The following is a 12,123-nucleotide window of genomic DNA, read 5'->3' on the forward strand; positions in this document are numbered from 1 at the left end:
GATGCTATTAAAATAGCTTAATGTTACTTACTCCAAATCCTATAATTCTGGATACTTAAATGGATTACAGTATTTAACTACTATAGTCAAATCTGCTATAAAAATTCTTGCATGCATATCTGTACTTGTCTAAATATTTTCTTCGGAAAAAAAATTCTTGTAGAACTGTTGATTGAACATATCTAAATCTTTTAACAATGTCAAAACATTCTTAAAGCTCTCTAGAAAAGTTGCACAAATTTAACACAAACTCATAAGCTTTAAAGTGCCCATTTGCTCTTCGCTAACAGTGACTATCAATTCCAAATTTAATATTTGCTGGTTAAGAGGAGTAAGTAATCTCGTGTAGCTATTTTGGTTTGGACACAATTGCTTAGCCAGGTCAATATTTTGAGTTCTCCCAATTATATGAGCAAAAAATAAATCAAACCTATAACTCCTTTCATACTTAAGTCTGGACATTAGCCCTGCCAGATACTCTGTTTTTAAAAATCAAATAACAACCGCAAAACCAAGCAATGAACTGGATGCTTGTGTTCAGCCAGACTCATTTCAATGAGCCCGGCATGGGACCTCTCTTAGCCTTTCTCTGTGTTCTCACAACACTGTGCTTCTGAGGCTTCTTGTTCTACAAGAGTCTCCTCCCTGGAACTTGCTCAGTTGGAGGGGGGATTATGATTAAAAGAAAGCTTGGCCCCTCCACCTTGTTGACTGTGTACCTTTTCGAAAGGCATCTCTCCACCTGCTCTAATGATCTGCACTTGGCAGGAGGGAGAGGCCATAGCTCAGGCATGCCTCTGTGGAATTTGAGAACCAGGATCTGTCAATATAATTGGCACCCTATCTGTCAGAAGATCTCTTATGAACTGACAAGTAAGAGGCACATAATTACGGGCATGAGATTTTTCCCTGAAAGAAAAATTAAACTTAATACGCATGATGTCTGTGGGATGCACAGACAAAAGGAATGCCTCCTGGACCTTTCTGGGAATTTTCATCACCATCAGCCACTCTGGGTTTTCACCAGAATGGGCCCATCAACAGTCAGAAATGGGTAAGTAAGTTATACAGATGGTGATGATGATGGTAAACTAGTTATGTTCATGAATCCTTTTCATATGAATTACAGTTTCATTTTCTACACATAAACTTTCACATACAAAATATGCATAAAAAAATTCACATATATAAAATAATCATTTAAGTTTGCATTTATATAGTTCATCCACAGGCGTCTTCAAAACTTTTCCTTAAGATAGCATTAAGTCTGGAATCCATCATGATTCTTTAATCCAAGCAGGGCTCCAGTTTTGTTTTATTTTATTATATTAATTACTTTATTTTTGCAGACAGCCACACAGCTATCACAACACCATTAACTGAATCCTGCTTGATTCTCAGAAACATTTCCCATTCAACAGCAATGCACATATTTATATCTGAGCATTAGATAAAATAGATGAAAAACATACATGCAATTAGCTGAGGTTCCACAGCCCCGGGACATAGACCTGACTTTATCTCTGACTTGGTTGACTTAATCACCTTCTTCCTATATACATATAAATGTGAGTATTTTACATTGCAGTTCAATTGTACATTGTAGATTACAAATATGATTGCCTTCCTACTTAAAATTTGTCAAATGTTCCATAAAACATAAAGCTAAAAGCCAACTTTTGGATACAGTATCCTCTTTTTGGCACCAGCTACCTGTGAGATTTTCCTTTCAATATTCCTGTTTTTCAGATCAATACATTTAATTATACATGTTATCCATTCATGAATATCTGGTCCATGAGGGTGAGAATTAAGCCAGCACATCTAACACTTTATAGGCATGCACTGAAAAAACACTATAAGCAAGCCCTCCGCTGACTTTTGCTTTAGCAAGTTCACCATACCTCTAAACACCAGGTTCACTGATTATAAAAAGAATCTCAGTAATTTTGTCTGGCTTGTACCTTTTAAAAAAATTAACTTTATGTGTACATATGTGTGCTTGAATGAATGTATGTGCCCCTTGTGGGTACAGGTGCCTTTGGAGGCCAGAAGAAGGAGTCAGACCCTGCAACTGAAGTTATAAACAGGTGTGAGCCATCCAATGTGGGTTCTAGGAACCAGCGCAGTATCCTCTGCAAGAGCAGCAAGTGTTTAGCTACTGAGACAGTTCTTCAGGTCTCTAACCAACTTATAAGGAAAAAACACGGACTATAATACCTTTTAATGGCCTTGCAATGTTGAATGTCAGCATTTCTAGAATCATAAACAGAATTAAAATGAGCAAAAAGTACCTTCGACTTAAACAACTTCTCCTAACTGTGGAATGAGAGTTTTCCAGGCTCCTGTACTATAGAAATGTTCAAAAAAAAAAAAATAGAAAAGAAGCACATCTCGGATAATGCAGGCATACCTAACATGGGCATGCAAGCATATTTAAGTGGACCTTCCTATCAGCCCAATGGTTTGCTGAATAACCATGGAAACAGAGTAACTGTAACTCTCAGGTTCTGAACTTCAAGTCTGCATTCTGCATTTAACTTCCTAGGTGGCTGCTCCCAACCCATGAAAGATGGTCCCTTACGTTTTATGTTCGTGTGCCTCAGAACGTATTCCTCATTTAGAGGTGAGAATGCTGGAGTCCAGGTGCCTTCACCTGTGCAGCATTAGCTGAATTACAGGACAAGGCAGAAGTTCACTGCCCACCTGACCCTCCTCAGCGCATCTGAGAGGGCATATTATTGTCAGAGAACAGAGGCTGCATATGTCTGCCAACTGTTCGTCTAGGGCTTTGTGGCAGGACTGTCACCATGTTGGTATCTGTCTGGGTTTCTACCTTGTTCCCAGTTACTGAATGATTCCATCATGCATGAACGTCATCCCTCCCTCGCAGCAAGACAGAGAACATGCCAGTGAATGAATGCATTGTTTATTTCAGTTTCTACCTAGCATCACATTCAGCAGACATATGTAGGAAAACTTCTAGACCAGAGGGTGCCAGACAGGTTGAACTCTCCCCATAATACAACCATTAAGCAATCCATGGGAGATCTTAACTGCTTGGATGGTTTGCTTCAGATCCCTCTGCTCTGTCATAACTCTTCAATAAGTTTTAAGTGCAATTGGCATACGGTGCCGAGTTTGTCACTGTCCCTATTACTCCACTTGGAAGTCTTCTTCCTACTTTCTCATCCCCAGCACAACTGGCTCTTCCTGGGCGTCTTTGGTCTTTTGGTCAAATGTTCTAGGCAAATTCACCAGCCCTGCCCATGTCCAGCCCTTGCTGCTCATCCTCCTTGAACTTTTTCCTGCCCTTCAGAAGTCATATTTGATTGAACCTTTCTTTGGGGGCCCTATTTAAAAGCACAGAAACAAAAAACAGACTATCTTAGCATGCCCACAGTTTTTCTTCCAACTTTTATTTTGCATGCTGTGCCTGTAATAGGTCTGATTCTACACCGCCCCCCAGGAATATAAATTTTAAAGAACAAAATCTTGGTTTAGATTGGCTTCATTTTGTGATAAGAGCAAACATCAGTTGTAGAGTAGGTACCCAATAAATATTGCATCAGTAAAGGTGATGTACTGGCTACAGTGATTATTAGTATCTGTCTTTGCCTTAAACATGGAGTTTGGTTTTCTGTATATGATGTGCATGTGTGTATGTGTGCACACGTGTGCATATGCATGTGTGTGTGTATGATGCTTGTGAGTATGCAGCTGTACATGCATGAATACACGCAGGTAAGGCCAAAGGAGGATGTCAGATGACTTTTTCTTATTTTTTTCTCTTCTGTTTTTTACCATCTATTCCCTTGGGACAGTTCTTTCACTGAACCAAAGGCTCATTTGGACTCAGCTGAGTAGCCAGAAAGCTAACAAAAACTGCTTTTCTGTACCCTGCAGCCTGTGTTTATAGGCATGCATAGCCAAGACTAGCTTCTCATACTGGTCTGGAGTTTTAAATTTAGCTTTCCATGTATATTTGCATAAACACCAAGTACTCTTCTATACTGAGCCATCTCTCTAACCCCTGCAATGTTTTTTCTCATAAAATGGGAGTGCATGAATGCAGATAACTAAAGTTGTAGAGTTTGCTATATAACAAAACCCACCCCTACTGGTTAAACCCAGAACAATTATGATGGTTTTTCACTAAGTGTCTAAATTATTGTCACCTCGCTCAGTAGAAGGCCCAGATACAAGAGAAATCTGGGAGAAGCAAAATGCAATAAAGTCATAAGAATGTATTTTTTACATATTCTTACGTGGCAAAAGATCATTGTTCTTTAAAGAAGAATATAGCAAAATAATCCTTTTCTGAAAATCTAGAGATATTTTCTGTTCTAATAACGATGATATGATGTGGGAGGCCCTTCTGTCTATGTGTTGCTTTTATTAATCAATGAATAAAGAAGCTGCTTTTGGCCAACGACTTAGCAGAGTATAGCCAAGCTGGAAGAGATATATAGAAAGACAGTGGCCAGAGTCATGTGAGACACCATGTAGCCCTGCCAGAGACAGACACTGGACAGAACTTTATCCAGTAAGCCACAGCCATGTGGCAATACACAGATTAATGGAGATGGGTTAATTTAAGATATGAGTTAGCCAGAAATATGATTAAACTATTGGCCAAACAGTATAGCAAATAATATGGTTTCTGTGAGGTTATTTTGAGTCTGAGCTGCCAGGCAGTCAGGAAATGAATTAGCAGCCCCCTACAACAATGATGATACATTCACACTGTAAAGATTTTCAAACCTTAAGCAAGAATTTTAGTTACCCAGGTGAAAGTGAATGTTTGCTTCTCCTATGATCACAAAAGTGGGTTGTTAAACCAAGTTCAATGTGGCAGGTCAGTGAGCTTTTAATATGGTCCCAAAGATGTCAGATGGCAAATAGAAATGGACATATTATTCATGGATGAAAATTAGTTCTGTCTGCTTGAGAAATTCTTTTCCCACTTCAAACACTCAAACCCATCATCACCCGAGTGCTGGTAAGATGTAGATTGGTTGCTACGGATGGGCGAGAACATCTCAGCTCTATTGTCCCCCTGGTACCCTTGGTGGTTCTAGGCAATTTGTTCCCAAATGGGGATGGGTAGTTCATACAGCTCAATGTTGTCTTCCTTCCTCTGATGTGGCTGTGTAAACTTCAAATGAGTAAAGCACCTTAAACAGCCCCTGAGTAAATTAGGGCTCTGGGTATGAAATCAGGAGACTGGGGGCTAATGGAGCTCTTTTTAGTACTTGATGTGTGGCACATGGCAAGTGAGCTGATAATTTTGGAAACCAGCCTGTTTCCACAGAAAAATACCATGAAAGTTTGGAAGAAAATGGGAAAAGACTAAAGGAAAAGCTTTAGCAACCAGTCTAGATTTTTAGTCAACATTCCCTTCCTCTTTCCTTCTTTCTTCAGTATCAATGTTCTACATAATGTTGGGTTTGAATCATGTTTCAGATAGGATTAACCAATTGATTTCATAAAGCGATGTTGAAAACCAGTTAGAGCTGTCCATCATATATTTGAAAGCTATTTTCTTGTCTACAAAGAAAATAAATGTATCTTTAAAACATCTTTTCTAATTTTAATTTTATGTTTTGTTTTATAAAAGGCTTGCAATTAGTATGAAAGAAAATTTTGTTCTTCAAATATGTAATAACATTCTTGGTCTGCCTGCCATGTGAGGACATGATGGGCATCGTCCTGAGCCAGACTTGGTCCTTTCCTGAAAATTGTTTTTCAGATTGGGAGTATAGATCAATGTTCGAGTTCATCTCCAAAACTAAAAAATTCTTTCATTTGTACTTCTTAGCATTTCTGAAAGTTTTCTGCATCACTTAAATTTGTATTCCTAATAACCTTGATTAGTCATGATGGTGAACAGATTACTTCCAATTTACTTTTTAGCACCCCATTCTCTCCAATACTAACCAGGAACCAAGCATGACCCAACACTGAAATTTAACGCATGACAAAGTGAAGACAAAAAGGAAAACACAGTCAAGGAAATGGAGTGATAGTTTTAAAAGATTTTCTTAAAAAGAAGTCTTCTCAAACAGAAGATCTCTTTATCAAAGGGGGGCTGCCAAATAGAAACAAGAGAAACATTCTAGAGAAATAACTTAAAAGTCCATGATTTAAAAGATTGCTGATGAAATGTCATCATAGAATTAGATAAGAACAGAGCACAGAATCAAAAGGTTCCCATTCTCATGCTGGGGAAATTTGGCTAAAACTGTCAGAAAGTTTAAAACATGTGACTACTGTTAATGGCTTACAAGTCAGGCTATACTTACTGGAAACAGAGCAATGCAAGGAGCTCTGTTCTCTTCTCCGTTTCACATTGTGACACAAGCTGAAGCCAGGGCCATAAAAGAATGCAGGGGGAAACCCATGTTAGAAGAAATGCATATTTATTTAGAAGATCATATAGAATATATAAAAGTATCAGTATTAATAGCTGAGTTCAACAACTTTACAAAACATGTAAGGACACACTTTTACTAAATGCTAGCAATGAACGAGTGAATATGAATATTAGAAGTACAGGTCTGGGCCTGTGAGATGGCAAAGTGGGTAGAAGGATCATGCTCAAGGCTGAAGACCTGAGTTCAATCCCAGAATCCCACAAGGGAGTAGGAAAAAACTAACCCACAAAAGCTCTCCTCTGACCCATCCTGATCCACTTCCTCTTCTCTTCTAATTCAACATTCTGTCTTTGAGCTTTTTTCTAGTCCCCACACAAGAAAGAAAACATGAGAGCTCCTTTCCTGACTCTGGCTTATTTCTCTTAGAATGCCTCTCTCTACTTCCTTCCGTTTTTATGCAAATGATGAGAATCAAAACCCTTACTGAGGCAAAGACACATCCCCACTCAAATACGAGTGCACGTATACACACACACACACACACACACACACACTCACACTCACACTCACACACACACACACACATTCACACACGGCAACAAAGTGGGGTGAAAGTCCCACTCTGTGCAGTGAACCAGCTGCTGAGTTTCTGAAGTTCTCCCTGCTCTGGCCCGCCTCCTCTCTTAGAAGGGTAAACTTTCTTAATAAATTCTCTCACTTTCCTTGTTACTATCCTGTGTCTGTCCAATTATTTGGTCCTTGACAGAGAACTTATCTCTCCCAGGATGAATCTACCATGCCTCAATATTCACCAATATCCAGATTTTTTGTTCTGTTCTTAGATATCTTTGACTGTTTGTCTTAGTTCTTTTATGTATGTGTGTGCATGTGTGTGTGTATGTGTGTGTTATCTCTAGTCTATGTCTTCTGCTTGCTCAGATGCAGTCATTTCTATCGTTCTATCTTCAATTGCTGGCTCTTTTTTTTCAATTGGCATTCAACCTATTCTTTTTATTAAACATTCCATTCTTTTCAACTATGTTGCTCAGAAATAAAATTTTGATCTGGGTCTTTCTCATTGTTAGCTTTCATTGTCTGTTTGTCACAATTTAAAATCACCTGAGCAGTGAGTTTACATTGGGTTGACCTGTGAGAATGCTGTCTACGGGAGTATGGGCTAAATAAATTAGCTGATGTAGGAAGATGCATCTCTGTGTGGGTGGGTGGCAGCATTCCCTAGGCAGAAAGCCCTGAACTGTGTAAGAGTGGAGAAACTGAGTCGAGTATAAGACAGGTAACAAGCACCCATGTATTTATTTCTTTCTGCTCTTGACTGTGGATTTGATGTAATGTAGCAGCTTCAAGCTCCTGCCAGTGCAACCCAATCCATGATGGACAATGGTCTATGGTGGAAGCAGAAATTAGCCTTCTCTCTCCTGAGCTGCATTATGATGCATAGCCCAGAGTTTGCAGCTGTTTTCAGTGGAAAAATAAAGAAGTGCATCTCCCCGTTTTTCCAGAAGGAAAGCTTCCAGTGAAGGTTTTGAAGGGTATTATTTTTTATCTTCCAACTGACTTTTTCATTCAGTTTCTCATTATGGATGGCAGTTCTTTCATGGCATGTTTTCATTTATTTCCTCTATCTCAAGTGCTTACCACATGAATCCCACAGGATGTTGTATCTGCTGATTGTTGTCTCATAGGATCTTTTCCCTCCGTGGCCTGTAATTTCTGAATGAGTGTTTTCATTGTACACTCCCCCCACCACCCGTACTGTGGCAGCCCTAAAGAGCATTTTATTTGACACCTCTGAAAACTCCCTGCCCAGGATCGCTATTTATATCTTCTAATTTACCAGCTTTAGAATCCATGCCTGTACACAGGCTGTGAATTGTTATTCCATACCTGGGTTTGGTGTGAGCTTTGGCTTTGGATCTTAATGGAGAATCTTTTTCCTACCAAAAGCACAGAAGAGAGGTATTCTTCCTTGTTGATTCTGAGAACATATGATGCTCTCCTGTCCACCTGATAAAGGGAGCAGCTCTGGAGAGGTCCCAATTTCCTGCTCTTGTCTCAGCTCAGCTATCAGTCTTATGGGAGTCTCTCTATTGTGGCTGCATCTCCTCTTTGGGGTTGACATAAAATTCTCAGCTCCTCTGCATTGAGGTTTTTATTACCTGGGTAGCCATAGATCCACCTTGGCCTCTCTCATTGGTCTGGATATGGAGTATTTCCAGCTTTCTTATTTTTTTGGAGGGAGGGGGCTATGGTCATGTATGCCGAAGCCAGCTTATACAAGTGACAATTAACTAAAGAAAAATTTCAGAATATGAGCTATCATGAGCACGAGTTGAGACTTGTTTATACAAGGGTCGTTTTAGCTGGACAGTCCACTTTAGTTCAGAATGCTATGCAAAATTAGAATTTTGTCACTGATTTAACAAAATCAGAAATGACAAGATGAAGTAAGTGTGTGTGTGTGTGTGTGTGTGTGTGTGTGTGTGTGTGTGTGTGTTTGTGTGTGTGTGGTGTATCCAGGGTAATAGCCTGGATAGCATTACTTACTGCACTCTAACTCCAGTTACACACAGAAGAGAAGAGAGATCAGCAGGGCGAAGGCAAATGCTATGGCTGTCCTTGCACCTCAGGATACCGACCCTCCTTCTGTTCTAGGCTGTTGTCCTGCTTCTGATGTTTGACTAAAAGTATTGTTATCGCTTTATGCTTCCACCAACATAGCCTATAATAAAAGGCTCCAGGTGCTTCCAAGGGACTGGCACCATGGCCAGCTGTCCAGGTGCTGGCACCCTCTTGAGGTGTTCTCAGCCAGATCAATCGAGAAAAGCACCTCTGAGAAACAGATGTCTTTTCGCATTTCCCTGAGGACACCAAGCTGTGCCAAACAGAGCCTCTGCCAACCAGCGTCCCAGCAGGAAGCTTTGTGAAGTCTTCACAAAGTGAAATAAATGTCACTTTGAGCCAGTTTCCCACCCACCTCATTTTCTGTCTCGATTCTTCTCTCTTCATTTCTTCTTCTGTGTGTCTCTCTTCATTACACCTCCCCATTATTATCATGACTGTCTTCCTTGGGCAGTCGCCCTGAAATGCCTAGGTACACATTCCCTTTTGTTAGGAAATCACAGATATTTGTCAGCCAGAAAGTAACAGGCCTCAGGACTGAAAAGGCCAATGACTTCATATCTGAAGAGCTGACAGAAAACTAACCCCAAAATGGGTGAGAAAACTTAGAATTTAGGTTTCTTCAAGCAAAGCCCTCCAATTTTTTTGAACAGGAAGAAAAATGAAGCAAACACCAATATTCCTCTTTTTAAATCCCATAAAAATATCCCTTCTGTATAACTCTTTCTCTAGATATCTGGTAGAATCTGCTTGTAGTTCCAATGAAAGATGTATTTGCTTTAATGTGAAACAGTCTAACAATTCAAAGGTTCTGCTCTGTGGACCAGCCATTAATCCTTGACTCCAACAGTAGCATGTTGGCAGCACTTAATCTTGAGTCCTGTATCAATATGAATGCTGCTGTAGCTGCTGTAGCTGCTGTCATGTTGTTCCTATAAAATAAACCACCTTAATAGTACAATTCTGGCATTAGGATCCCTGTGCAACCAATGAATATTTGTGTGAGTTTGAGAAAGTCATTGTACTCTGTTTTCTTACCTATAAAATATGAGTAATATCAGTAACTATAGTTAGGGTTGTTTTAATGAGAAAATGAAGTATATGCCTAAAGTAGCTTGCAAAAAGAAAATGTTATGCAAGCACTACTAGGACGTCAGGTTATGTTGTTAAGGGCTGTAACTCTCCCCCTCCCTCATCCTATACAAAGGACAACACAGCAACTTCTGTAAATGAATGGGATCTATTTTCACAGTTCTGAGAGCAGATCTGGGCTCACCCCTGGGTCGGGTTAATATATCTAATAAAGGAATAGTGTTGTGCCTATGACTCAAGAAACCACATATGTATACAGATTGCCTTAGTCTTTCTCTCTACTCCAAGAAGCAACTAATAGTTATCTGCAGAATAGAGACCACCACCACCAGGGTCAAGAGCTACTGGGAAATGTCAGTAGAACTGACTTAAAACTGATTACAGAAGCATGAGGGGGCCAAACAGAACCCATTAGAGCAAGCTAGACAAACATCACCTAAATTACCTGCTAGAGAACAGTAAGCTAAACACATAGCTCCTTTAAATTTTGTTGTCATTTGCAGTAGAGTGACAGGAAATCTGATACAGTTTTTACCATTGTAATTGCATTTTGATATTATGACAAATTCTTTGATTCTGTTCTTAAGATGAGATGTGACACTTCTTTTTTTTTAACAAATTGAAAGTAATGGTGGCCCTGTTAGAACTGGGTGAGGTTGTGACTGACTGTCTAATAGAACTTACTATGTGTGACACAGCATAATGTCTGAGGACAAGCGACAACCAACATGCAGTATCCACCCGCTTCATTGGAACATTGACTCTCTGATAATCCACCCGCTTCATTGGATCATGGACTCTTGGAGAATCCAAGTAGGCCAGACAATGTCTCACTATGCCAACATGTTGGGTAGGCAACACATAACTGTTGTTGTTTTGTTTTGTTTTGTTTTGAGTGGCCTCAGTTAAAGGCCATCACATGCAGTCACCTTTCACTACCTACCATGGGAATGAGCAAATGTGTGCATTCAGTATGCCAAGACTTCTACTAGTACCAACCCCTACCCGCATCTGACTGCAACTCTGTGGAAGACTCCATGAGAAATCTACCTAGTGTTGCCCTTCTAGAACCCCTGATCCACAAAACTGTGATGAAAATGAAGTGACTGTTTTAAGCTGTCAAGTTTCAAAGTAAGCAACTATGCAGTGATCGAAATCAGACGTCATTAAGGTGTGATTGATTCACATCAGAAAAGTCAAATGCTATTTGGAGGGTTTAATTTCTCATTAGGAAATTTTAAAATCTATATGATCCCTTAAAGCACACAAAACATGAAGATTATCAGCAATCCATGAAGCTGGAACTTTTCCTAGCTCCTTACTCACAAGTCAGCACTTTCCCAGTGGCATCTACCTGACTGCTCATTTCTAAGAAAGCTACTCTAAAGGACTGAGCAGACATACTTCATCTACAGCAAAGCAAAGATTCTGACTTCTTTCCAAAGTAACTTGAAGTTGACTGAAGACTACATGATGGAGAGTCTGGGTCTATAGCATCCTCTGATTTGTTCCTGTTTATGAAGTTGTATCTATTAAGAACGCCAAAACATTTGTATCCCATGGGCTAACATAGGGAAGCTCCTTTGATTCACACCCAAAAAGTGTTTGGATTGTATTTCCACAGAAACCTCCCTGCAGTGTTCTCTTGGGATGCAGGATCTGTGGAGTAGAAAATGAAACACTAAATGTCGTGCAGAGACAAACTTGTGTTTGAATTGAACCTCAGTTCAATGGTTGAGATTTGGGTACTTTACATTTTTAGATCACTTTCCCATGACCCAAGTCTACTGGTGACTGACTAGACATCAGAGTTCAAAGGCAAAGCAGCAATGTCATTGAGAATTCACTTACGTTTTTCATTGTAATTCTAAGATCCCAAGTCCCTAAATGAATTTAGTTTATTAGGATTAGGTATAGAGCTAAATTCAGGAAGATTTCAGCATGTTTTTACCATGAATGGAATTCACACTAAGACAGTATGCCTTATCCATGCTTGGAACCCTTACCTCAAGTT

The sequence above is a fragment of the Microtus ochrogaster genome, linkage group LG7_11 (genome assembly GCF_000317375.1).
Source record: "Microtus ochrogaster isolate Prairie Vole_2 linkage group LG7_11, MicOch1.0, whole genome shotgun sequence".
In the NCBI taxonomy this organism is placed as follows: Eukaryota; Metazoa; Chordata; class Mammalia; order Rodentia; family Cricetidae; genus Microtus; species Microtus ochrogaster.